This window comes from Perna viridis, chromosome 8 (assembly GCF_037379345.1).
Source record: "Perna viridis isolate PV_CMFRI_1.1 ecotype Kerala chromosome 8, ASM3737934v1, whole genome shotgun sequence".
Taxonomy (NCBI): Eukaryota; Metazoa; Mollusca; class Bivalvia; order Mytilida; family Mytilidae; genus Perna; species Perna viridis.
Genome location: NC_142452.1, coordinates 2,451,782 through 2,475,907, shown reverse-complemented (window position 1 = coordinate 2,475,907; position 24,126 = coordinate 2,451,782). Strand labels below are relative to the sequence as shown.

At 31.7% G+C, this 24,126-nt stretch overlaps 1 protein-coding gene across 1 annotated transcript in view; it reads left to right on the top strand.

The window, feature by feature from the left end:
- Positions 1 to 6,721: 6,721 nt before the first annotated feature.
- The window catches only part of LOC148608926 (caspase-7-like), a 52,667-nt gene continuing 35,262 nt past the window's right edge, over positions 6,722 to 24,126 (top strand). The window contains exon 1 of the mRNA XM_088596460.1: positions 6,722 to 6,745. The gene's annotated coding sequence lies outside the window, so the exon portion shown is untranslated. The remainder of the gene's footprint in view (positions 6,746 to 24,126) is intronic.

The following is a 24,126-nucleotide window of genomic DNA, read 5'->3' as shown; positions in this document are numbered from 1 at the left end:
ACTTCTTTTATTAAGAGATATTGCTTTTACACCGGTTGAATCACAGTTATGTGCTCAAATAATGCGGTTGGTGTCATCGTCTACATGAAATATTTTTGACGATAAATGGAGTTTCCGAAGTGTCATGATGGCTGTCAATGCATATCGTTTTAGTGTGTTAAAGCGCGTCAGCAATCAACCTCGCTTATTTCCCTCCTATTTAATCCAGTTTGGACGAGTAAGAAAATAAGTAACAAACAATAAATATATCTAGAGGATGTATATATATTGAAAAAAAAACGGGTTAAGCTGGATGTTCTTTATTAATTTATAATTATGAAACAGGTTGTCTGTTTCTTAAATACAAACATATTTTCCGATCAAAACATTTCCCTATACAGTTTGCTATACCTATAAAATATTCGAAGCAGCATTTTAATTAAAATATTTTAATCGAAATATACTGTGATCCCATATCATCTATCTCATGCCTTCCTCACATATATTGTCAAATAGTGTTTTATGCCCTTTACAACAGACCCTGGACACTAATGCCGTTATACTTAATAATGGAAATTAATTTAAAAATATCAATATAATCAAATATCCCAGTTAAATTTCCCTTTTTTCTATTTGAATTCAGTCACTAGAGCCACAATGATTATTTACAGACACAATCAAGCAATAAGTTCTCTATCTGTAATTAAACAGAACCGTAATTTAATTACCAAGTTCCATGCTTTTAACCAATAATGTTTTATTCTCATTATATGTGTCTAATTTGGGAAAACTATGTTTACCATCAAAATTAAGTTGGTTTTGTGTTATATCAGCTATGGTAATTATTGGTAAATTATACCCACGGGAATGTAAGTACTCTACTCAACCTAATGAAGTGTCACAAACTCGCAGGAAGTACTGACATGTTCTAATGACTAGAGATTATCATGTCATGTTATCATTTGCTTATTGCATATTTTTCAATTAACCAATATTTTTCATTGGTTCAATTGACTTCATTCAATAAAACATTATGTACTAAAACAAATTCAATTCTCTACGATGTTATTCCCGATGAGGAACGCAAATTATAAGTTAATCGAAAGGGCAGATTTTGCAATGTTGTCTATAGAGCTTTTAGTTTGTGGGGATACATGTGCAATGTTGTCTATACAGCTTTTAATTTGTGGGGATACATGTGCAATATTGTCTATAGAGCTTTTAATTTGTAGGGATACATATGCAATGTTGTCTATAGAGCTTTTAGTTTGTGGGGATACATGTGCAATGTTGTCTATAGAGCTTTTAATTGGTGGGGATACATGTGCAATGTTCTCTATACAGCTTTTAGTTTGTGGGGATACATATGCAATGTTGTCTATAGAGCTTTTAGTTTGTGGGGATACATGTGCAGTGTTGTCTATAGAGCTTTTAGTTTGTGGGGATACATGTGCAATGTTGTCTATAGAGCTTCTAATTTGTGGGGATACATGTGCAATGTTCAAATAGTGCAAAAATCGAACTGACAATAGTGTAATTTTATAATAAGTATTTTTGTACTTAGTAACTACTTGGTCGATACCACTTTTAGTGTACCATAGGCCCCGAGGGTGTCCAACAACCCAGTAGTCATACCTGTTGGACCCAGATTAAAACATATGTTTTTCTCAACTTTACAATAGCACAAAATCTAAACACTACTAAATTGTTGAGGCTTCATTCCGTGTATTACACATGGTAGAACTTTTCAGTGCTGGATTTTGTTGTCGTTTTCGATATTTATGGTTTTGAGTACTTCTTGTTTACAAATTATTTGTGCTTCTTGAACGTATCAAGGCACGACAGAGACACCGTGGTATGTTTACCTAAATATAGTCGATACAATTTGATATCAGTTCACATCCTACTGAAATAGACACAATTGTGACAGAGGCAATGACAAAATTGATGTTATTCGTAAAATAAAATAGACAAATAGTTAAAATATCAATTTTCCAATAAGTAAATTGGTCCATAATTAGTATTTGTTCATTGGTTTAATCAATGGCATAATCTTAGCATCAGGACAACTGTAAATTAGCTTTGTTTAACTTGTATCTGAACTGTTGCTGAACTAGAAATTGTAGGAGGAGCAAAATGATTTTGCAGTTTATCATTATTCAACATAGATTTTTAGATTATAGAATTTGAGATATGATAATCAATGTTTATTGTTTTACTGTATTTTTAAAATGTGTACATTAAAATAAACTAAGTTTAAATTTTAACTTGGAAATAATTAGATGATAGAACCTCTCGGTGATACTTCCTGTATATTGGTTTCTAATGCTGCTAGACGTTACTCCTGGAAACACGTGTACAGCATATAGAAATTTGTATTATGTATGATTGGTGTTATGTATTTTTATTTCATGTTTATTTTCCTGTTTCATTGTCTTCAGGTTCGGTTGGAAATTTTTGAAGGAACTCCACATCTCTGTTTCAATAAGATTTCCTTTTGAAGTTAACATGTAGTAAAGGTTTACTATTGATAATGAAAAAAACGCATTTGTAACTTTAAACATCCGCACTTTTAGGAAAGTGTAATCAAGGGAACCAAGGTTATAGCGGTAATCAAAAGAATGTAAACCAGGGACAAAGACCAGACATGGAAAACAGACATACAAAACAAAGAACACAAGCAACCAAAACCATACAAACATAGAAACAAAAGCAAATAAGCAACTCGGACTCCAATAAAAACTGGGAGCATGGACCAGGTGCACGGTATGGTAAGCGTCCTCTGCTTTTCTAGAAACACCCGCCGAGTTGCTCATAAAAAGTCCAGTCTGGGGTAGATGCAAGCGGAAAGGAAAACTATGACATATTGAACAAATCAGTTTTCATGGCGCCGATGGTCCACGAGTTCATGGTGACGACCATAAAACTTCTGTAGTGATGACTTCAATCTTGTAGCAACATAACCCTGTTCCAGAAGCCTATTTTTAGAATTCCAGCGCGATACAAAAGGTCTGCGTAGTTTCTGCAAGCTCTGACATAACGTATGAATTGTGATATAAACACTCCATACGCAGGTGCTGAGGGAATGTTGCCATATATGAAAGGAAAGTAGACAATTCTGAATGAAAAGTCATCACGTTTGTCGTTAAGTTTGTTCAATAGTTTTTCTTTACCGTTGATTCATAAAACACCTGTAGTGATGACTTCCATCTTTGAGTAACAGAACCCTGTTATAGAAGCCTATTGTAAGAAGTCTAGGGCGATACAAAAAGTCTACACGGCTGCTACAAGCTATGACATAACGCATGGGTTGTGATATTAAAACTCAATACGCAGATTCCAAATATATGCTGCCACAAATGAAAGGAAAGTATACCATACGGAATGCAAAGTCATTGCGTTTGTCGTATAGTTTGATAATGAATCATATATATATAGCGAAAACTGAGATTGAAGGATCTATAGCTAAAGAATCCTTAGATCAGAAAAGCTATAAAGTCAGCCTCATAAAAGTGAATGAATAGGTGAGCAAGTAGAGGAGCACAATTTGTTCCTATTGGAATGCCGACCGTTAATTAAAAAATGCTTCCACCACACTGGACAAATACAAAGAACTACATATTTGTATCTAGTTGAACCGTATTAATTTAGTAACAACGGTGCATAATGTTTTTGAGTCGTGATTTTTACTGAGTAAGGGGGAATAGAAGTATAAAGAGTTGAAAGTATAGGTTTTAATACTATTACATTCTTATAATAATCTTGAATTGAGGGTTTTCAGGAGATCATTTGAATTTTTCAGGATTCACATTGAATTAATACCACCACGGGAGTAACAAGTGCTGTGGTAGGACTGGAGACCCTATTTTAAAATTGTGAGTATAGAGGTTAAAAGGTTTGAAAGAGGTTTGGTGGTACATTTTGAAGACCTTTGTAGCGTTGTTTGTAAGGGTTGTTGTGAAGTTTAGGAATCCATTACATATTCGGTAGATCACAATCATCGTTTTGGAAAAATGCTAACTATTACTGAATCAAAAGAACGTATTAATAAAACGTGCTCATGTCACAGGACAATGTGAAAACTAAATTCATGAAACATATGAAACGTAACATTTCCCCATAAAAATGAAACTCACTATCTATTATCTCATAGAGTATTTGGGTTTCATTCTCTTCTATAATATTCTTCGAACAGATATATAAAGAGTAAAGAAAATAACCATCCAAATGATACGGTTTCTTTCTTTTTTTCTAGTTTAGGGACGTTTTTGCCATTTCAGCAAGTGCTTTTTTTTCTTTTCTAGCTTTTTTTGCATGTTATGTTTGAGATAAATTATGCTGTTTTTCTTATTTCTCTACAATGCATATAGGCATTTAAAAGAAGAACTTAAGCACATACAAGGCTTGAATATTTTATACAGGACAACATAATCCCTCGGAGTAGCTGATTTTTATATGAGGACGTGATATGTATACTAATATGTTTTGAAGCGAATGAACAGTCCACTAACATGATTACATTATTTATTTACTAAATTAACTTCACAACATCAAACGTCACATGAAACGCTTTTCGTAAATATTTAGTGCAATGATAATACAACTTGACTGGTGATAATTATTATAAAGTCAAAATATGACAACCTGTTATAATTGAATAACATAAAGTAATATTGACGACCTAATTCCATTCTAAATGTGCAGTTTAGAAACGAACTGGTGGTTGAACTTAGTCGATAACTACAGATTCCAACTTGTACTTTAATCAGCATGCTGTACAAAATCACGTCGCATTGGGAATGAACCATTATATGTTATCACGGTATCACCTCACCTGACAGATATGTTATAACTTTCTTAAGATGAAAGTAAAACATTCGCCCCCACGTTATGTTCTGTTTAAACTGCAATCAGTTTTCAATATACATATTTTTATGTAAATTGATAACTCTGCCTACGAATTTCAACAGAATTATTTTAGTTCTTAGCTCTCTTTTCAAAATAACTTTAAACGACGGCTCGTGATAGTTTTTTCTAACATTAATAAGTTTACATTATAGCTGATCTGATACGGAAGAAAGAATACCGTTTAGCTAGATCCTGTGATCTCAGTTTCCTCTATATAGATGACGTATTATTTTTTAACAATCCTAATTTTAAGGAATTGATACATTGCGTCTACATCAAAGAATTTGAGATAAAGGATACTACAGACACTGTGAAGTCAGCCTCATATTTTGACATACACTAAGAAATTGATGGTAAAGGAAAACTATTGAGCAAACTTTACGACAAACGTGATGACTTTTCATTCAGAATTGTCAACTTTCTTTTCATCTGTTACAACATCCCTTCAGCACGTGCGTATGGAGTTTTCATATCACAACTCATACGTTTTGCCAGAGCTTGCCTTAACTACGCAGACTTTTTGTATCGCGCTAGAATTATAACAAATAGGCTTCTGGAACAGGGTTGTGTTGCTACAAGATTGAAGTCATCATTACATAAGTTTTATGGTCGTCATCATGAACTCGTGGATCGTTACGGTGTATCCATCTGCGCCATGAAAACTGATTTGTTCAGTGTGTCATAGTTTTTCTTTCCGCTTGCGTATACCGGGTGTTTCTACGAAAACAGGACGCTTACCCTACCGATACGTCTGGTCCATGCTCCCAGTTTTTAGTTGAGTCTGAGTTTCTCATTTCCTTTTGTTACTTTGTATGTATGATTTTAGTTACTTTATGTTATTTGTTGTGTATGCTTGTTTTCCATGTCCGGTCTTTGTCCCTGGATTACATTCTTTTGATTACTGCTATAACCTTGGTTCCCATGATTACTCTTTTACATTTAGAGTTGAATACTTTTCATCTCAATAAACTATGTATATAAGAAACGTCAGCAAACCTATGTTGTGAATATTCGCCAATTGCCTACTATTAATAAATTCAAGAAACACACTTCAGCAAGTTTTCTAGGCAATTGAAATTAACTATCAAAAGGATTTGACACATGAAAAGTTATACGATGACAATTGACCTTTTTCAACGCACAGCATTATGACAAATAAAGGATATTAAATTTGTTTTCTTCTCTTCATAATCTGAATTAACCACGACATCTTTGCAAAGTTTCCTACTAATCCTTTGGTATTAAATAGCAAAAACCTGTTATATTTTTGGTTTACCGTCAAGTACAAAGATGAAAGAATGGTTGAATTTTGGGTAGCTTTTCTAAGTTATTTGATGATGATGCTTATCTCTGAATGTTGATGTGTCATTGAATAAATCAAATGTACTTTTTCTTCTAAATCGTATATAAGATAGTTGTTTTACTGCTTAGCAATATGTTTGTTTGTTCTAGAAGATCTAGAAGATAGAGATGGCGAACATTGACAGAAGATAGTGTAACTCTTTTATCTTTAACATCAATAAACAAGGTAGGTAACCATATGTTTTTTGTCAGGTTCACCTAGACACCTACCATTTTATCCTCTTACTGCCTGAAAAATTTATACCTAACTCTTACAGACTGGACTCGCTTTCAATAAAGGGATTGAAATCGATCTAATGTGTCTCTACCCTACCTGAGAAAAGATTTATTATTAGTGTATCCAATTCAAACTTTTAACTACATCGTATGTATTGACTTAATAGACAAACAATGAATGAATGTTTACTACGTCAATTCTTAACCGTTGCTCATGCTGTTAAACGTATGTATATTGAAAGATTTGTAAGCAGAAAATTATTGGTGGATTGGAATGGCAGTAAGTTATTTTATTACATTCAAAACAAAGCGTAAATTCAATTAGCAAGACCTAGACAGCTTTCCTTTTAATTATTTTTGACCAGATTGTATCCGTTTGGCAATTTTGTGATCACCGTTCTTCAAGGCAAAATGATACTTAAACATGCCTACTTATTGAAATAAAACCAATTGTCAGAACACTTTGAACAAGAATGTTAAATAGTAAAAATGCTGTAACTGTTAATTGCTTCCTTTTTTTGCAAACCAGTAAGTTACATATATTTATCGTCATAAACGTAAAATTTTGTTCAGCATCTACGAGATGGTATGAAAAGATACGTTTCTTTCCTGAATTAGTTTAGTATTATTTTAATATGACAAGAACACCAAAATTATTTTTAAACATTTCCTGTGAATTTAAGCATTCCCTTTTCAAATAATTGGCTTAAAACCGATATGATATCTTATATAAAAAACATCGGTCATTCTTTGAACTTTTATTGTAACTTGGTCGTTATCATAGAAGCTATTATATTTTAATCTGCGTAAAGGCATGAATAATCGACAAAGGTTGCAAAATGGTTATATTAGATGAAATATGAATAAATAGCGTTTAACACGATTAAAACAAACTTCGATGTCAAAGAGTAATTAAGAAAACCAATATTGAAGCGGATTAAAAAAAACATATAAAGACAGGACAAAGAAAATAGATGCACGCAACAAAGACATAGCCACAACAAGTAAATAGGCAACCAAGACTCCACTAAAAACAATGGGCATAAAACAGGTTTACCAGTAGGTTAAGCATTTTTCATAAACAAAACAAAACAATTAGACCTGATATTTTCAAAGAAAGGCTATAACACCTTCACGTCTATAGTTGCCTCTAAATCTTGGTAAAAACACAGCAAACAAACCCTAAAAAATCTAGTATTTGAATTATTCCTTTGAATAAATATCTTTTATTGTCACAAGCTGATACACATTCGTTTTAGTCACCCATTTTTACTTGTATTCTATTTCCTTGATGATATTTGATAACAATTTAACCCATTCTTCTTCCGTGTTGCCTTCAATAGATACTTTTATTTATTTTAAAGGATTAATTATAGTAATAGATTAACTGATATCTCTTGACTGGGAAGTAATACACATCTATACCTGAGCAGTGAGACGGGAAATATATACCAAAAAGTTAACGTTCCAGATTAAGTTAGAGTAAAAATATCATAAATTATGTTGACAAGTAATTGACAAAGTTGATTAAGATTGTCTTCGTACTTAGACATCTGAGGACTTAAACCGTCATTTTATCAAGATAAAAATTCAAATGTTATCTTCTTTTATTCAAGTACGCGTCGAAATGTATTTCAACTGTCCGTTAAATCAAGAATATATTAGCTTTCACACCGTTCATAAAAGTAAATATTATCACATATGTTTTACAGATTATATATCAGATATTTTCATCTGTCTAATTATTTGTATAATAGTATATATAAATATCGATCATTAATCATCAAATGTGAACAAATTATATTATAAATATCATAAGGATTGTAAATTGATCGAATAGATAAAAGCACCTTCATTTGAATATACAAAGTTGAGCAGTAATGATGGCTTTTTGCTTATGATCATTCGGTGTAAGTGTTTGTAAGAATCAGGCAAAATAGGAAAAAAGTAGAAACATTCATATCAAACCCCACTAATTTGATAATGAGAATATTACTCAAGGATGCTTTCTCTATTTTAATCAACCATTACGTGATCCCTGCATCACTGAATTTGTTCCGAATGTTTTTAATATAATTTTAGAAAAAGGAGGTTTTTGTCTTTATATGCCCTATAAGTTCATTTTTAGTGCATGTCAATGAAATAATAACTCAATCACTTGATATGGAAAATATTGTCTTTATGCCATGAGTCTGATGATGCAAATAGTCAAATTACACTATCAAAATGGTGGGTTTTATCATACCATGTTTCACCTACTGCCCGATTCTTACAGGGACTGACACTTAAGTAGGTTGTCTTTAAAGTTTAGCTCTAACTCAAATTCGAGATTGATATATTTTATTTTCTCCAAAGCACTTTAAATATTTTACAATTCATACCTTCAGACACCACGTTAGTTATGCTGTTACATAACAAGAACAATTTGATGTTTATAAATTTTATGTGATAAAGAAATCCTTGTCATTATTTGACTTCAACGACATTGTAAGTTGGTAATACATATTATCTGAAGTGGGCAACGGATCAGGGGTGGTTCCTTTTATTCCCATTACTGAAAAAAGATACAGGACAACCATTTAAATTTTGGAACTAGAACATCAGATCGAATTAACAAGACATCTATGATTAGAATATATAAATCAATTACTAAAGTATCAAGCTGGCAATAATATAATGTTAAACATTAAACTGATGAAGATATAAAATGTTGTACACAGAAGAACGTATGTATTGATATGAAATAAAGGTATCCGATTTTCAGATATGAAGGAAGTCATGAACGTAACACATATATCTAAAAATATCAACACAAACATAAAAAATGAAGCTTTTATAATGTTAATTTTAGTCTTTGATTTTAAATTTAATTCAAACATCAAAGGTTTTATGATTCCATATATACGAACTTTCACTGTTTTCAGTGATTTATTACTGACTGAGCTTCATTTTCGTAAGGTTTCAATTAATGTTTATTAAGATTGTTTTGAATATTATATAAAATATATGTCTAAGTATCATTTTTACTGAAACAATTTGTTTACCATAATTCAATCTTTATTGATATAGCCATTACCATTCATTTCAATAGTATCTCACAGCATTTATATAATATTGTCTATGATATTATTCTGATAAACATATATGGTATGAAAAGTGTTAACATGTAAACATGTGAAATTTATGATGTATTTTCTGTTTGTAAGTCTGACTTCCTTCTTAATCAATTTCGTGTCTGATAATTCAATTAGATCAAACACCTGTCCTTGGGAACTCTGTATGATGTCCGTAACCAAGCAATGTATCAAACACCTGTCCTTGGGAACTCTGTATAATGTCCGTAACCAAGCAATGTATCAAAAACCTGTCCTTGGGAACTCTGTATAATGTCCGTAACCAAGCAATGTATCTCAAACACCAGTCCTTGGGAACTCTGTATAATGTCCGTAAGCAAGCAATGTATTCATGTATACTTTAACCTTGAATTAAGTGTTTCAACAAATCTAAATTTAATATCTTGATATAAATCTTAGCACTTTACAATACAATATTTACAATAAATAATTTTTCTTTCATTTTATTTTTTAAAATATATTACTTATTTTACTATAGGTCCATTTTGAACATTAATTTGACCTCGAAAATTTTACAATTTGACAAATATTCTGAAATCATTTATAAAATAAATTTCATGCAAAGGGTTACATTAAGTGTAGTATATTAAAACCGTACTATTTATTTGTCGAATATTGAAAAAACATAAAATAAATGTGTTAAATTACCTGTTTATTGCACCAATTTTGACATGAAATTCCTAAGGTTATCGTCGTAGAAATAAATATAAGATGCAGACACTCCAAAATGTTTTAATAATGTGATTAAATAATTGTTTTGAATGCCATCACTATGGTTTTGTTTTTCGAACACCTGTATCACGCTTCCTATACCCATGCCGTTGCTTCAAACCTTTTATCCGTGCATGTACATAATCTTTTTAAATCATTTTTGAAAATTTATACTGAAATGATTCTGTGTCGGAGACACTCGTATGATTTTAATATTGACAAATTAAACACATTGAGCAATAATAACAAGACCATTTTAAAAAAAATAAAATGCTAATTCCCTTTCAATTGGCAGAAATATGTCATTCGTCGCAACCTCGTAAAAAATAATAATATTGCCATTTTTAATATTTTATACAAGAATTTGATACCATTATTGAAATTAAAGCTGTTCGCATCCTTACAATCTGCAGAAATATGTCATTTTGAGTAATTTAACTGAAATCAATAAGTCCCAGCCAAACATATGATGCTTATTTTGACAATTTTAGCGTTTTAAAACAATAATATAAATGCACAAAACTTTCTACATCCTAATGCATGATATGTGTTTGATAAAACATTTACTTTACTCTCTCTTTTCGGAATGAGAAAAGGCATTGGACAACGGGAAATAAGTCGATGCAAGTAGGGATAGAGCAATGGGGAATGGGGCTATAGGGAATAGGGTATGGGGGGATGGGGCAATGGGGGATGGAGCTATGGGGTTATGGCCCTATGGCGAATGGGGAATGGGGCAATGGGGTATAGGGCAATCGGGAATGGGGGATGGGTCACTGGGGTATGGGGCAAGTGGGAAGTTTATCCCATACAGTAACTATAGTTTTCCTTTCCTCTTTCGTCAAACTCGGACGTGACAATATTTGTGCAACTCGGCAGGTGTTCTAGACAAGCAGAGGCCCGTTTTTCGGGATACCTTTTAACTTTTGTTTCTATGTACCTGTTATTTTAGTTATTTCATGTTCTTTGTTGTGTGTGACTTTTTCAGTGTCTAGTCGTCTTTAACCTTGGCATATATTCTTCTAACTTCCGCTCGAATCTTGGTTCCTTTGATTACTTTTAATAGATAACAGCAATAGTTTGTAAATAAGATTCAATTGAGGTTTTATTTTATCATTAGTAATTGTTCACTTAAACATGAACGGTTATAACAAAATCATAATAGTTATATGCTAGTTCTTAAAAAGTTTGTGTTGTACCCTGTTTATAACTTTGAGTACATCTTGTCTATTATATGATGTGAAAACGAACATGAACCAAGTATAAGCTTCTTCTGTTTACACTTGCAAAGGATCGGAAATGTCTCCTTCTACAATAATTACTCTTTTCAAATGATGATGTCAGACTTCTGTTAGTAACATTAGATCGAAAGACTCTTCTTTTTATATATATAATATTTACATTACAGCAACTTACAATGAACGTGAAATTAGTAAATATACACGATATACATATGAAATATTACGAATCGAATAAAATAGATTAAAAATAAAACTGAAGATACATTAGGAAAACAAAACATACCAGACAAAACTAAAGCATCAACAATATGAACTCCACATTCAACCGGAAGTGATATTATGTGCCTCGAAAGGATTTCCTGGCCTGTCATTGATACAATGTTCTTGTCATATTCGGGTTGTAAATGGGTATAATCCGGCAATAGTCTAGAAACAATAATGCAACATCTCGACACGAGTCACAAAGATGTCCCATAAAAATCAATTCGTACTTTGGAGATATCATTCAATATAACAAATTATCATGATATAGTAAAGAATGCCCAAATGGTGGACAATTATCCAATATAATACAAAATTATATCAAGATAATAAAAAATCACCATAAACATTAAAAATCGGAATCATAATTTTTACATTTTTTCACACAAAATATACATTGAAGTACACATACAGATTCGTTTGCGTAAAAACATAAAACACTTGCAACAATAATCAAGGGAACCAAGATTCCAGAGGAAATCAAAAGAATGTAATCCAAACAGACAAACACAACAAGGAGCATAAAATCAGAAAAAAACCATACATACAAAATAATAAAAGTAAATGAACAACTCAGGACAAAAATAAACTGGGAGCATGGACCAGGTGCACCGGTAGGATAAGCGTCCTCTGCTATTCTAGAAACACCTGCCGAGTTAAAAGTCATAAAATTCAAGTCCAGGGTAGAGAAAAGAGGAAAGGAAATACTTTGACACGTTGAACAAATCAATTTTCATTGTGCAGATGGATACTGACTCAAGAGTTTATGATGACGACCATTAAGCTTCTGTAGTGATGATTACAATCTTGTAGCAACATAACCCTGTTCCAGAAGCCTAACTGTAAGAAGTCTAGTGCAATACAAAAAGTCTGTGTAGTTAGGGCAAGCTCTGGCATAACGTATGATTTGTGATATGAAAACTCCATACACAGGTGCTGAAGGGGTGTTGCCACAGATGAAAGGAAAGTTGATAGTTATTTAGCCGATAGATATTGCAACTTTTAATAACGCCTGATTTTTAAAAAAAAAAAAAGCTATGCCAATTGGCCAACTTTGTGACAATTTGTTACCTTGTAAGACTAAAGTCATCGTTACAAAGTTCAGAGATGCTTTACAACCATCTGTGAAATTGAAAGCTCGTTTTAGAACATTTGTTTTTTTTTTACGTTGAATCACCTATGAAATGAATTTACAGAATAATGTCAACACTATATTTAAAGTCAAAACTAAAGCACTGATATCAGTATAAAACCTATGGAAAATTTATTATTTATCTGATGGTTTTCTTTTAGCTGCTTTAAGAGGACGATGACTTGTCAATGAACAGTGTTCTTTCGAGAATGTTGTTGGTATATGATAAATTGTTACGTCAATTAAAACTCCTCTAGTACATTGTTACTCAATTTCTCTTTATTGTGGAACAAAACGATTTTCTTAAAGATAAAGATAAATCAATTATGAAATGTAGAAAGACACTATGACCAAAGCATCTCCGCATAGTTTTGTTTATTGGTGCATCAATAAACCACTTATAAATACATTAAATGTAGAACTATAATGGAAAAGAATTACAAGTTATAGTTTTGACATTACTACTTGGTGGGAACAAGCAATTATTAAAACTTTGTTTTAAACTAAAATATATCACAAAAACAGGTGACATTAATTTTAATGTTCAATTCCAGTAAAACTTCAGAAAACTAATCAATGCACTATAAATTCCAGAAAATGCTGTGGAAAAATTTGTTTACATACCTTAAATATATCGCATCTACACCAAAAACTTGAGATAAAGGATACTACAGACACAGTGAAGTCAACCTCATATCCTGACCTACACATGGGGATCAGTGGTAAAGGAAAACTATTGACCAAACTTTGCAACAAAAGTGATGACTTTTCATTCATAATTGTCAACTTTCCTTTCTTCTGTTGCAACATCCCTTCAGCACCAATCTGTGGAGTTTTCATATTACAATTCATACGTTATGCTAACTACGCAGACGTTTTGTATATCGCTAGACTTCTTACAATTAGGCTTCTGGAACGGGGTTATGTTGCTACAAGATTAAAGTCATCACTACAGAAGTTTTATGGTCGTCATCATGAACTCGTGAATCGTTACAGTGTATCCATCTACACCATGAAATCTTGATTTGAACTGAAGTCCACCCGGACTTGACTTTTTTTAAAGCAACTCGGCGGGTATTTCTAGAAACGCAGAGGACGCTTACCCAACCTGGTCCGTGCTCCCAGTTGTTAGTGAAGTCCGAGTTGTTCATTTACTTTTGTTACTTTGTATGTATTATTTTTGTTACTTTATGATCTTTGTTGTGTTTGTCTGTTTTCCATATCTGGTATGTGTCCCCGGATGTCATTCCTTTTTATTACAGTTTGATTTTCAATTGATATTCAGTTTGCCTTCTTTAGAATGATATAAATTATTAATGATATACGCAATAACTTTTGTGAATTTTAGTCTAATTCATTTTTTAATTAGTGTAAAGTTTTGCCTTTACAGATTTTATACGTTAACTCAAATGTAATTATTTTAGGGCATACCTTTTTTTGTCTTTCATTTTTTTTGGGGGGACGAATGAATTTTAAGGCTTCCATACTTCTATCAATTGTAAATACAGTCCTGACCTAACATTACACGTGGGTTATTTGACATATACACCGAGGATTTAAAAGTTTACATCCGCCGCTAATTAGGCAGGTTGTAATGTTTAGTATACAATATGCATAATCTCCATCTAATCAGCATACATAGATTATTGCCAATTATGCCACTTTTCTTTTTCATTGTCAAACACAGGTGCCTGGAGAGTGACTTGGAAACCCGATATGTGTGGAAACTGTTTTGCTAAAATTGAATGCATATTATTCATGATGTCTGATGTAAGAGACTTTTGATCGGTTATGATTTTTTTTCTGTCTGTCTTAACGTCCCTATCCAAGGTATGTTTTTTACCTACATCATTTTTTTATAAAATAAATATATATTTTAGTTCTAAGCCTAATTGATTGATTGATTGTTGTGGTTTAACGTCCGAGCAGCAATATTTCAGCTATATTCAGACGATGAATATGAAATGGATGATAAAATGAACATGGTATGATGATGTGATGAAAAAAGGGATGGGACACAAGGATAATGGGGTCGACAAATTTTGATTGCCACTCAAAAAAAGGGAGAGATGGGTATGGCCGTACAATTAAGCCTCGTGGCTGAGCGCAAAGGTTCCTACTCCTATCGAATACCACAGCAGGGTTCTTCAACGTGCGAGGAACGTTGCATCTTTCCCAAAAAGGTGCATCACTATGGTTTGCGGTCAAGTTTTCCGTATTATAGCCTGACAACCCCAGCATGTAACACGCTGGGAGTACCCCATTCCACCACCCGGGGCACACATCCCAGTTGCTCTGTGGGCAGAGCGCCTAGCCCCAGGCTAGGTTCCTGCGCACTATTTAGTCGCCGCCTTTTACGACAAGCTTAGCGCTGCTGCAGAGCTATTCTTTTAACAGCCTAATTGTGTCGATAAATTAAGATATTTCATCCTGAAAATTGTTCGTCCTGTCAAGATTTTGGATTTATCTCAACTTAAATTCAATGTATATATCAAGGTACCAGTATCATATTGCATATCCCTGAGCGGGTGTACGTCAAAACATGGATGCCATAAAAATATAGTGCATTTTCTTTTTGCCTCTCTACAAACTAATGTTTTGTCAAAAGACATGAACAATGACTTAAAAAATAGAGCAAACATCACACTGTAAGATGAAGAACTTTTTTAAAAGAAAATCTAACATAATATCATAAAAATGTTCCACTGAAAAGGTTGGTTTGGTGAGTGCAAAACGAAAGTGAAAGTAGGGAAAATGGCTATTTATAGTTCAAGACTACTTTTCTGTCCAATCTTCGTGGACTCACCCTATTTTCTTTGCGGGAAATTATTTTTTCACATGTCCTTAGAAATGCTACATAAGTGAAAGTTTTATTGAATCAATTTACATATTTTTTAAAAAATCCTAAAAATATGCACTTCACTATAGAAGTCTATGGGAAAATTAATACGATACTGAGACCTAGTAAGCCAGTTTTTCAAGTAAAGTTGGATATTCAGCAAGTGGTCTTTACCAGCTGAAAAAGTAGTACCCCAATACAGGTAACACTTTTAAGATGAATTAGCCAACTTTTGAACCTGATTTTTTATGGTAGCTCAGGTTTTTTGCATTTATGGTTAATCTTTACCAAATTTGGAAATGCATTTTGTTTTCATGAATTTGTAGGATATCAGTTCAATAAAATTATTATCTTGACTATTTATGATGAGCATATCTATATTCAGGTAACCTAAAGCAAGTAATACTCCTGCATAAAGGATAGTTTTCAAGTTACAACACATTTTAAGTATGTGGTTAGGACTTGAAAATAGTCATTTTCCTTACATTGCCTCTTATATATGAAAAAATGAATATTTTTTTTATTTTTTGTTTTTCTTTCAAATAAATAGCTAAAATGAGTTGCCATATAACTGTGTGGTTGATTTAAACACAGAAATGTCACAAAAGTCATCAGCCAATTTTTTAGTGGACTTTTTTTAGTGGTTCAAATGGACAGATTCTAATGCGGCAAGAAAAATAATGGTGTTTTTTCATATAAAAACTGAATTTTTTCAAAAAGTATCTAAAGCAGACAATTGTTATTATAATATTTATACCAGTAAACTATATTTCTTGCATCATAGCTATCTGTTTTAAAGAAAAAGTCTTTTCCCTGTCACATTGAGGTCCATTTGTATCTGCCTGGGGTACCAAGATGGCTTAAAATCTGTATTTTTTATGCATATGAAAAGCTATATTTTTTTAAAACTATGATATTGGTATAATTTTTTCTGGATTTATTATAATTGAAATGACCATATCTATAGTTTAAAACAGTTGGTTGTACCGGTCATTATACTTTACTTTAAACAAGAGGCTCCCTTGAGTTAAAGACAAAAAAGGAGGTTCGGATATTAATATTTCCATATATGGAACTCACAAGTGGGGATTAAATAATGATTTGGAACTCATAGTACAGCTCATGTATCTACCATGTCAGAATAAACCACAAAGTTGCTTAGTTTGATTAATGCAGCAGCTTTTTATCAAAAGTAATATTTTCTGGCTAACATTGAGATATTAGTCTTGTGCCTGGAATAGGGTACCTATATAAGAATTTTAATAGAAAACTCATGTTTGTAGCAGGGCAATGATATTCTGAATTTTCAGTATGGAAATGAATACTCTAGCAGAAAAACAACAACTTTTAGGATTATATTGAAATGTTTATTAGTAATAGGTACCAGTATCGTATTGCATATCCCTGAGCGGGTGTACGTCAAAACATGGATGCCATAAAAATATAGTGCATTTTCTTTATGCCTCTCTACAAACTAATGTTTTGTCAAAAGACATGAACAATGACTTAAAAAATAGAGCAAACATCACACTGTAAGATGAAGAACTTTTTTAAAAGAAAATCTAACATAATATCATAAAAATGTTCCACTGAAAAGGTTGGTTTGGTGAGTGCAAAACGAAAGTGAAAGTAGGGAAAATGGCTATTTATAGTTCAAGACTACTTTTCTGTCCAATCTTCGTGGACTCACCCTATTTTTTTGCGGGAAATTATTTTTGCACATGTCCTTAGAAATTCTACATAAGTGAAAGTTTTATTGAATCAATTAACATATTTTTTAAAAAATCCTAAAAATATGCACTTCACTATAGAAGTCTATGGGAAAATTAATACGATACTGAGACCTCAAAATGTAGGAAAAAAATATAAGCTTTAAGAATATGACAGACATTAAATGAAATTCAGATATTTTATGTTTTGTTGCAATTACCCCGAAAAAAATACACAAATCACGTAACACAAGGAACCCGTCCTCTCAAGATTTTTCCCTTTTAACTAACTCAAAAATAAAATATTTTTATATCAAAATATACCATTTACTATTAGCTTTAAGAATATGTAAATACTTTTTGACAGACATTTAGTGTAGAAAAATCCCACATCCCACATCCAATAAGAAATTGAAAACTTCCGGTTGCAAAAAGTTCGTCTTGTCAAGATTTTGAATTTATTTCTGAATATATTTTAACAAAATATATATCAAAATATACGCTTTAAGAATATGTCAAGTATTTTTGACAGACATGAAGTAATCACATTTCAAGGAACAGAATAAGTCCGTCCTGTCAAGACCTTTCCACTTTAACTGACTCAAAATGAAATAATTTTAAATCAAAATGTGATATGATTACAGGTTTTAAGAATAAATGTACTTTATTTGACAGACGTGACACATTTTATGAATAATGAACTTTATTCTCTTTTTATCTCCATTTTCTTGTCAGAAAAAGTTCGTCCTGTCAAGATTTTCGCTTTATCTGTACAGCAGTTTGATAGTGAATGAATATTTGATAGTAATGATATTTAATCAAATAAAATATATATTACAGAGAGACTTGTAGCAAGCTTTGTCGAAGGCAACGCCGCTGTTCCCCTGTTATAACTGTTTACGTCGTAAACAAACGATGGCTAAAATTTCCGCAATGACAAAGATGCCGAATGATGCCTAAGTTTTCGTTTTGATAAATTCTAAAAGAAAGTAAAGCTCGTCGATTATGAAATTTCTCCCATCTAAAAGTTAATAATCTATTTTTTTTCTTCTTATTGTAGAAAGAACTTATGACTGATACATGTTTGCTGGGAATATCGGATTGTTTTTCATTATTGTGTGTTCAATCATCGTATCTGTATTCATTTGTGTCGTTATAGTACCTTCTAAGTATTCTCTCAATTTGTTCTTTCTTCATATTCTACAACGTCAAGCTCAATGATCATGAAATTTATCTCAATGTGAGAAATTTCCATAATCAATTCGCTATCGTTTTAGTTTCTATACTTCCACTAAATTGATGACGTTCTATCATTAAAGTATCATTTTAGTGAGGAGTCTCCATTAAGTATATCCGATTATCTATCCTTAAAATGGTATCCGTTCCATTTCTTCCAGTTTTAATCCTGGCTTAAAACAAATTTAATGAATAATAATATCATTTACGTAAGTTTCACTTTATTACTTTAAGTATTTACTAGCTCAAGCTTTCGGTTTTAACCACACTACATATTTCTTGGTCAGATGTTTCTCATTATTGCGTCTTTGTGTCGTTATATTACTTTGTAGTTTTTTAGTTTTAGTAAATGTCATTGTTCTTTTACTGTCGATTGTATTACTTTTGTTGTCGGGCCTTTCAGACCTCACCTACAGGTGTGTTAACACTTTTTGAAGAAATTTAGTGATCTCTGAAATTATTTACTATTTAGTATTTGTTATACGCTGGTATAATTCTTGCGTTTCACCGTATTTGTTATTTTTCTCGTAAAATGTTTATCAGTGGTTCCGAGCTGCAAAAACGATTGATAGCATACCATGAATAAAATATAGGGTTTTAAGTGCTAATAAAACCCTGAACTAATACAGTTTACTGCATAATTACACAGCAAAAACGTTATAATTTGATTAACCTCTCAGTAGTCTCATGTTTATAGTGTTAGTGGAAAAGCCGATTGAACATCGACATCTGCTATAATAATGACAGGCTAACTTTGCTTCTCGTCAAAACAACACAGAAACTATAGCTAACAAATTGCCCAGAAAATCATCTTAAACGGCGTTTTTAGCGCTAACAGTAACCTTCTAATGATACAGAAGATGCCATAGATATACAGAATAAATACACTTAATTCCTTCATTATAACACAGACGTACTGCTGTTTTATGAATAAATATTTAAATGTATTGAAGATAACCCATACCCTGATGTTCATCAACTTCAGACTGAGATATTTTTTTTCACATTTTTTTTCTTTCTCTAGGTATTTATTTTTTCTAAAAGTTATTACATAATATAGGATTTAAAGTATTGATCATCCAAACAGTAACACGCTGTTAGCTCGCCAATACTAAGATGAAGATCGACTTACTTTTATATAAAATGCTTTAGTTTGCTTTATATTTAACTATTTCCGTTTTTTTTGCGACTGAACATTGAAAAGCTATGTGGATGTTAACAAAACAATAAACTGTACTGTAAACATTAATGGTAATTTTGAAGATTTTGTTTTCTTTATTACTTTACATGTCTACTTTAATGGGAGCATGAAACTTTTAGAAACATTCACGGATTAAAAATGGAATAGTGCAAGCTGAAGATACCATTGTACCATACTTAAGAGGGCATACTAAGAAAGGATAGAAGGAGCAGTTGAAGAATGAATACGAATGCTTTCGTCATGCTATAAGAATTGGATATATTATTTCTAAATTATCCAGCAAAGTTCCTAATCAATTAAAATAACTTGAGATAATTTGTGGTTGAAAATGAGTAAACGTTAACTACACATTTAAATATGATAGTTCTTTCTTCTACTCCGGACGTGACATTATATGAGTAACAAAGCTGTGGATGCAAACCCTATCGGTGCACCTGGTCGATGCTCCCAGTTTTTTGTTATTGAAACCAGTGTTGCTTATTTGCTTTTGTATCTTAGTTTGTGTTATTTTGGTTATTTCGTGTTTCTTCTTATGTGTGTCTATTTTTTGTCTAGTCGTTGTGTCTGAATTATATAATTTTATTTACCTTTCTAATTCATTTCCCTTGCATCATATGGCTCCGTCATAATCGAATTAACTGTCATTCATACCAAAAAAAAAACATAATTAGAGCAATATTGCGAGTAATATTCAAATAAAAATCATGTTATGTGTGAAAGTTATAAAATTCCAAGAGATATTTGCTTTCCAAATGCCTAAAAAATCAAGAAAATATCGGAAATGTTCCGACGAGCCATATAATATCGGAAATGTTCCGACAAGCCATATAATATCGGAAATATTCGGACAAGCCATATAACAATAACAGTTTTTAGATATCTACTTGTTAATCCTGTGAATAGTAAAAGGAAAGATAAATCGAATTTGTTTCTAAGTAACAAAAAATGTACATGAGATCAAACTCTGCTAAATAACATAAATTTGTTGAACAAATTAAAAAAAGCATTGTTTTTTTTTATAGATTTTTTCAAAATAACATTCACACTTAAATACATGAAAAAAGATATGGTAACAAAAAGAAAAAAGGTTTAATTAAACAAATAGTCGTCGTTCATTGAATCAAAAAGACAAAATGTGCAAGTATTTTACATAGAAAGTTCTGAAAACAAGTGCAGTTTGAATGATATTTGGATTGATTTGTGTCAGCCAGTCATAACACAACTTGAACAGGAATCTTTCCCTTGTGGGTCTTTAGACTAGAAATATAAACGAAAGTGCATGTAATCACAATGAAAATGAATAAAGTAATGTAATATTGATTTTCTGTAAAGCATAAATTTTAAAAGTAAATATTTATGTATCATTCTTTGTAAGAATCAGGCAATAGGTGGCAAATCATTTTTCCCCAATATGGTCTTTTTTCTCAAATATATCCAATACATCTTGTGAACAACGGAAAGCTATTCAAATTTATCCTAAAGCATATGTGACGTAGAATTCCCGCCATTTTTTCATAATCAATTTCAACTAAATTTGACCTATGAACACTTAAAAAGGCAAACTTTACAAACACTTTGATGGTTATTTCAGGAGGATATAAGGTATAAATACTCGGATGATGCAATAACATCTGTGTGTTATATTTCTTCTCCATGTGCCACACCTTTTTTACATTATATCTGATTTTTAGACAGAAAAGTACTTGATGCATCTAAATAGCAATCAAATTCAATACTTTAATTAAATTAAAAATACCAGTTGATAATCAAGCGAATTATAATATGTTACAACACAACTTACCAAAGTATATAGAATTTCTCCAAAAACCTCCGCATATTCGTCCAGGTTCTCCTGAATACGCCATATTACATTTCGGTACATACATACATTCAACTGATCTCCACAATAACAGCTGTTACCATTTCGCAGCCCAAAATACCTGAATCCTGTGCAAAAGGTTTTGCAAAATTGATTGCTATTGAAAGAATTTTTAGTTCAATTTCCAGGAAACTGTCTTTCAATGTCATCATGCAAGCAACCAACGTAGTCGGACCGGAAACTGTTTTCTTCTTTACCTTCAAAAAGTACCTCATATTATTATTTATTTACTGAATCTTAAAGACATTTACTTTCAAACGTTTGCTGCTTTGATGACTTGTTAAGTTTGAACTACAGTTCAACTGTAATCTGTTTTAATACTCAATGATAAAACTTTTTTTTAAATTATTTTTTTTCAAGCATACTCTAAATGTCACATAGTTATAGAAGCAGAATGTTTATAGGAAATAATTATACGACGGTTATCTCTCATTTTGCACCAGATAAAATAACGTCTTATTCGAAACAGACACCGAAATACCCGAGGGTTGTGTCCGTGTTAGACATTTTAGTGTGCCTACCCATACAAATAATATTATTAAAAATTAGAACAAATCATTTTATATTGACCCTAAAAATTAGGACTAATCATTTATATTGACCCATTGTATAAAATCGCTGAGTCGTTTTGTCGTTCTGATATTCACAGCATTTTGTACAGAAGGGGATAAAAGCCAAACTTTGCGAAATAAAGCAGACAAATCTATACATGGATTTGATCAATGGCAAGTTGACAAAACAGTGATGGAATTCCGAAACTTTCCGGCTTCTGTACACACTAAAAGACATTGCCAACCTTTGCACTATAAAGCACATCCCTCTCATTTTCGGGTTTTTAAGAAAGTCAAGCAAAGTCATGTGCTTTTACTTGTTTTTGTACTTGTAACACTATATAATATGACAAGCAAAGTTTGAAAAAACGTATTGTTTTTTTTTAGAAAATTCATATTAGAAAGCGATTTTTATTTCGATTTTCATTTTCCCAAATTAAAGCACTTTATTATATTAAAAAGGCGTTTTTAATGTCGAAAAAGTTAAATCTTTTCTTTTAATATTTTAAGAAAAAATATTTTATAATATGAAAAATTCTTGTAATTTTAATACACATACTGATTCTTTTTTAATAGAAATTGTTTTTTAAATATGTATTTTTTTATAAATATGTTAAATTTGGTTTTTGATATTTTAAATTATATCTTTAATATTTATATAAAAAAAAGTTTAATGTAAGAAATTCATTTTCTAATATAAAAGTCCTCTTTCAATTTTGTGAATACCATAAGTTGTATTTCTAAGCGTTCTTACGAGTATATTGAAATTCCTTAATGATTAAGTAAGCCTTTATAACATGTATCTTATTCGTTATGACGGCTTGAAAATACCACAACGCCCGGTACTTATGGATTTACGTAGATTTTCGTATTGACCGTCACCACATATATATCTGATAAAATTTAATTTCACAAAAAAGTCACAACATGACAACAGCAACATGTAAGTTATAGAAAAACCTGAAGAGAGACACCAACGATAGCTGTCCAAAACCAGATGGCCGGAATTCACCGTGTCACATTTTGAAATAAGATGCTAGTATTCCATTCTGGTTCTTGGGACTTTCTACAGCGAAACAATAAAGCATACCCTAGTTCCCAGAATGTTCAACGAGTCGGACATTACTTTCTTAACATCTACTGAAAACTCTTGACAAATTTTTGTATTGTGTAATTTTAAGAGTTTCAATGTCTTTCCAGTGACGATGAAGTGCGACTTCAGTAACTTTCGTAAAGAGTTGTCAAGAGCAATTTCAGTAAATCAAGTGAATTCATTCAACGCAAATTCAGTAGTGCTAAGATCGCATTAAGAGTGTTCAGTTTTTTTTGTCAAGTGAACAGTAAAGTAAACGTTTCATTTATATCAATAAACAATAACAAATGTGTCGACTAAAATTAACATACCGATTCTGTTAATTAGTCTGTCGCTTTATGAAGTAAGATGCTATTTTGACCATTAAATAACATATACCAAGACACCATTATTTATCAGCATTCTATCATCATTCTTGTTTGAAATACGAAACCCACGAAGATAATTATACAGTACCACCGTTCACAGTTTCAGAAAGAAACCTGGAAAAAGTTACCGGAAATTGATGCAAAATATCTCAAACTATTTAACTTTATCGATCCTCCCAACTCTAAAGCCAAAGTGATGTTTTGAAATAACACACGCAAATCAGAGGTATAAAAAGTTCCATTTGTTTGCTAGAAAAGTGTATATGGTCATTTAAAAATACGTAAACACCACTTATCTTTACCTCG